The sequence below is a fragment of the Musca vetustissima genome, unplaced genomic scaffold (assembly GCF_032173495.1).
Source record: "Musca vetustissima isolate MV318-11 ecotype Yass unplaced genomic scaffold, APGP_CSIRO_Mvet_v1 utg6724, whole genome shotgun sequence".
NCBI lineage: Eukaryota > Metazoa > Arthropoda > Insecta > Diptera > Muscidae > Musca > Musca vetustissima.
In genome coordinates this window covers 106,797-113,047 of record NW_026885980.1, presented here as the reverse complement: position 1 = coordinate 113,047, position 6,251 = coordinate 106,797, and positions in this window count along the sequence as shown.

The window sequence follows — 6,251 nt, the reverse complement described above, 5'->3', positions numbered from 1 at the left end:
TCTACATAAAATAGTGTGGGATATATTCTGCGAGGGGGACATTTACCCTCTGAGAACTAGATTGACCCTACCCTCTGACTGATTGACTTAAAGATTAATCAACGCCCTAAGCTAGAATGTTGAAGTTTGGAGTGAAGTTTATTATTGGTCCGAAGTTGTCGGATAAGGCTGAGTTTTTAGAAATTTGTGCTAGGACCATACGAAAAGTACTAAATGTACTAAATTTCGTACAATTTCGTAGGATGTGGTTACGAAAAGTACTAAACAGTGCTAAATCTGGTACCATTTGAATTTGGAGGCACGAATGGAGCTGAAACCCTGAAATTTGAAATTAACATTGCTATCTGAGTGAAGAATTACGATATGCATGTAGTTTTGGAAATGTGTACTTATGTGTACGAAAAGTACTAAATGTTAAAATATTGGGTACAATTTGGATTTACGTAAACCGATAGAACTGGATCACTAAAATTTAGAAATAAGATTACTGTTGGATTGAAGGATTTTGGTATGGATGTAGTTTAGGAAATCTATACTTATGGGTACTAAATTTGGTACAATTTTAATTTTGGGTGAACCGATAGAGCTGGAATACTAAAATTTGGAATTAAGATCATTGTGGGGTTTGAGGATTGAAGTATGTAGGAAAATTTACACTACTGTGTAATAAATTTGTTACAATTTGAATTTAGGGTGACCCAATAGGGCTGGAATCCTGAAATCGGGAAAGTTTTATGACATAGATAGTTTTGGAAATTGGTACTTATGTGTACTAAATTTTATTTAGGTGATCTGATAGATTTGTAATCCTGAAATTTGGAATTAAAATTACTGTTGGATTGTAGGATTGGGGTATGGATGTGGTTTTGCGGCGAACAATAAACCAAGAACTACGACAAAATAACCTTACATGGGAAGATGCAAAAAATCCAATAGAGCTGGAATCTTGAAATTGGTATTAAAATTACTGTTGAAGTGTAAGAATGGGGTATGTATGTAGTTTATGAAATTTGTTCTTATGAGTACTAAATGGTACAATTTGGATTAGGGTAAACCAATAGGTCTGAAATCCTGAAATTTGGAAATGAGATTACATTGGATTGTATGATGTAGGAGCAATAGAAATTTGTACTTATGTGTACTAAATGGTATTAAATTTGATTCAATATTGGTTTAGGTGATCCGATAGAGTTGCCATCCTGAAATTTAGAATTAAAAGTACTGTTACAGTAGTAAAAGTACTGTTGGACTGTAGTATTGGAAATTTGTACTTATGGGGGCTTTATCATGATATCAAAGATAAATTAGTTAGTTTTGTGCTATAAGTGAACAAAGGTACCAACTGGTACTCAAATTATAATTAATTCTCTGTGAAAAAAACATCATGTGTTAAGTCATTTTTAAATATTTCCCATATGCTAGTAGATATGTAAAAAAATTGGGTACAATTTCGTAGGATGTGATGCGAATCAAGGTTGAGAAGTAGGGTCAATATAAGGATGTGGTTTTTGGAAGTGTGTACTCATTTATATCAAAAAGTACTAAACTGTACTAAATATGGTACAATTTGAATGGATATGGAATCCTGAAATTTGAAATTAACATTGCCATCGGAGTGTAGAATTGCGATGTGTAGGCAGTTTTGGAAATGTGGTACAATTTGAATTTGAGTGAACCGATAGAGCTGGAACACTGAAATTTTAAAATATGATTATTTATGGAGTGTAAAATTGGGCTGTTGATGTAGTTTTGGAAATTTGTACTTAGGGGTACTAAATTTGGCACAATTTGAATTTTGGATGAACCGATAGAGCCGGAATACTAAAACGGTGGAATTAATATCACTGTTATGGTTGAAGATTGAAGTATGTAGGAAGATTTACACTAATGTATAATAAATTTGGTACAATTTGAATTTAGGGTGAACCAATAGGGCTAGAATCCTGAAATCGGTTGTATGACATTTTTTGGAAATTTGTACATATGTGTCCTAAATTAAATACAATGTGGATTTAGGTGATCTAATAGAGTTGGTATCCGGAAATTTGGAATTCAAATTACTGTTGTATTGGGGTATGGATGTAGTTTTGGCGCGAACAATAATCCAAGAACTACGACAAAATAACTTTACATGGGAAGATGCAAAAATAATGTCAACTAACTTCCAAAAATATCCAATAGAGGTGGAATGTTGAAATTGGAATTAAGATTACTGTTGGAGTGTTCGATTGAGGTATGTAGTTAAATGAAATTTGTACTTATGAGTACTAAATGGTACAATTTGGATTAGGGTAAACCGATAGGTCTGAAATCTTGAAATTTGTCAAGATGTTGTGTACGAAAAGTACTGAGTAGAAGTTACTTTGAAATTTCTCAAATAATTCGATTAAATTCAATCCAATTTTCTAGGAAGACAATAAAAAAACTCCTCCTTTGTTTTTCTTTTTTCAAAAATCCACCACAAATGTCTGCCTATCTTATTAATTCATAACAATTAATAATGGAAATATTCTCCAGAATTTGACATTGTTAGCAATGTTTGAAATGTCTTGCGGAAAGAATGAACGAAGATATCTTCATTAGCCTTCTTTAAACAAACCAAAGGAGAAATCCTAACAACAAAGTCAAAATCAAAAGAAAAACTCCACTCGACAATTGTTCTCCGGTCGAGAATTATGGGCGGTGTGTGACGGCATTTTGCTTTGATCAAGCGCATCGGCAAACAATTCGGTTGGACTATCATCGTTCAGTTACGACCAGTGGATGCACTGTTGCGCTATTCAGTTTATTCCTGTGAGGGTGTACGTGTGTGTGTCTGTGCGTGCTTAGTGTTTGCAGAGATTTTGCTATGTTATCCTTTTCTCACCGAGTGTCGGCAACGCTGAATGTTTGCTTGGTGAAATAATATGTGACACAGCCCCGTACCTGTGATTGTGCCGACAATCACTGCACTCGACAAAAAACAAATCACTCTCACTAAAAATAATGCACGCGGCATTAGAAAGCAAAGGCTACGAGTCCTTTCATCCCACCGTCTACTGTCGAAAACATTTCAAAATTTGATGAATACCTGTTGACACCTCGAAGGGTGCACCCAACTCAGCAGCAAGAGAATAATCAGCATTGAAACAATTCTGCCAATTATTGAAGGATTTGATCAACACTCAGTGGGGCAAATGTGACATTCCCAACTCTCTCAAAAGGCGGTTTCTCAAAAAATATCCTTTAGCATTCAAACAGGCTACAAATTGATTTTCTCTTATTGATGGACAAAAATACAAAGGATCACAAAGACTTTGCTTGAAGTGTTATAAATGTGGCAAATTTTTCACTTTTGATTTCATATTCTCTTCCAACCACACTTAACTGAATGAAATTCTTTGAAATGTCCATATAAGAAAATAATGTCATGTCATTTGGAACAGTTTAATGGAAATTTTAAATAAATTGCCCCGTAATTTATAATCAAAATCGTGAGAAATAATATACTTGTGGAATCCATAATGGCTTTTGGGAAACACCCAGATTCGATATGTTCGATTTGCCATAATACAATATGGTATTCGTCGCAGAACATACATTAGAATAGGGGTTTTCATAGGGTTATACACAAAATGTTAACCGTTGGGCTTAATTCGAAAAATTAGAAAAGTATTTGTCGGTCTTTGTGCATATTGCATACCGATACTGGTTACCAGTAATTGCAAGGTTCGTTTTTATTCCAAAATTGCAAAAACATCTTGCGTAACTTTATATGGTAAAAACGTGAAATAAAATAAGTAAAAACGTGAAATAAAACCCTGAAATTGACCCGAACATTTACGTGGATGCTATGAAACAACGTGGACCAACATAGAAAAGGACCAGGATTACTATATTACAGTATCTTCAATACAGAAAATAGGTCGGACTCTTATATTAGCAAACAATTGCAAGAACCCAGAACACCAAATTACAGACACCTCGGTTGGAAAACACGACTGTATATCCCTTTTACAAAGCCAAACATACAAGCTCTACATCTAATACTAGCTTATGCTGCTACTTCCTAAGTAGAGTTGTTCTATCTAGTTCAGTTAGCTGATCGCTCTTTTTAGTTCAGCTCTTTTGACTGAACTAGTTCGGTCTTCTAGTTCAAAGTTCAATCGTTCACAATTAAGCTCTTTTATTCAGCTGTGGTTTTACTTCGGTCGTTCTTTTAATAGTTCATGGCTCTCCAAATCGTTCAGTTGATAGTTTGTGTTCTTGGAAGATCGTGATGTGTGAATAAAAACAATCTTATTATTTATGGTGAGGATATTATATAGAAACATTTTAGAACAGTTTATGGGGGTCTATAAGGTTTGGATTTTTAAAGAAATTTTTAATAAATGAAAGCGCTGTTAATATCACATGCAAAATAAAACTCGATCGGTGCCGCTTCCATTTAGAGAAAAATGGAACTATGTCAGTAAAACGCTCACATTTGAACTCAAAGAAACGATTATTCCAGTTCGTTCTTTTAACGAACTAAAAGGAACGACTTTAAAAGACCTAGTTCAATCGTTTTTTTAGTGAATCGTTCATTTGAACTAGTTCGTTCGTGAACTGTACAACTCTTCCTAAGCGAATGTGGGAATTTTTTAAAAACCAATACCGATCATAATGAACATTTTAGTACTATTTATTACCTATTTTCTCTTATAGAATGTATTTCTAAAACTACCTCCATATCTTAACACTATACACCAATTCTGGCCGCAACAGAAATCTAACCCTATCACTTTGGTATCACTTATTGAGCTTTGCACTTTTGTACTTCAAATTCTAAATCCAAATTGTATGAAATTTATTACCATTTAGTACACATAAGTACAAATTTACATTACTACCTACATCATACAATCCATTGGAAATCTTTATCGGTTCACTCTAAATCCAATTTTTGCACAATTTAGTTCCATTTAGTACACGTTAGTAGACATTTTCAAAAACTTCCTGCATAGCCCAATCCAACACCCCATGAGTGGCACTAACTCTAAGTTTTAGGGTTCTAGCTCTATCGGTTCACCAAAAATTCAAATCGTCCCAAATTTAGTACAAATAAGTACGAATTTCTACACACATATCAAAATTTTACACTCGAAAAGTATTCTTAATTCCAATTTTCAGGATTCCAGATCTATCGGTGCACCTAAATCCAAATTGTATCAAATATAGTACCACTTAGTACACATAAGTACACATTTCCATTACTACCAACATCATCCTATTGGTTTACCCTATACCCAAATTGTACCAAATTTAGTACACATTAGTAAGAATTTCCAAAACTATTTACATACCTCAATTCTACACTCCAATAATAATATTAGTTCTAAATATTTATTATTCCAGCTCTATCGGTTCACCTTAATCCAAATTGTGTTAAATTTAGTAGTTTTCGTACATATAAGTACAAATTTCAAAAACTACCTACATATCCCAATCCAACACCCCAAAAAGGAATACTAACTTCAAATTTCAGGACTCTATCTCTATCGGTTGTCCAAAAAAACCGAATTCACAAAACTACCTACTTTCCTCAATTCTACACTCCAACAGTAATCGTAAATTCAAATTAAATTTTTACTATTCCAGCTCTTAATCCAAATTGTATCAAGTTTAGTACCCATAAGTACAAATTTCCAAAACTACATCCATACCCCCAATCCTACACTCCAACAATAATCTTATTTCCAAATTACTGGATTCAAGCTCTATTTGATCACCCAAAATTCAAATTGTGAACACTTTAGCTGGAACACTGAAATTTTTTTCCTAATTCCAGTGTTCCAGCTTTATCGGTTAACCCAAATCCAAATTGTACCAAATATAGTACCATTTGATAGATTTCGTACTCATAAGTACACATATCAAAAACTACCTACATATCCCGATCCTACAGTCCGACGGTAATATTAATTTCAAATTTCAGGATTCCTGCTCCATCCATACCTTCAAATTTTACCAAATTTAGGACCGTTTAGTACTTTTCGCACACACTTTCAAAACCACCTCCTTATATCGACCCTACTTCTCAACCTTAATTCGCATTCCAAATTCTAAGTTTTTTGTGTTATCCATTTACATGGTACGAAATTGTACCAAATTTAGTACATTTTAGTACTTATTAGATTCTTATTATCCTCAAACCAAATTTCAGTGTTCCAGCAGCACCAGTTCAACAAATACAAATGGCATTTTTAGTACTTTTCGTCCCGTTCTAGTCT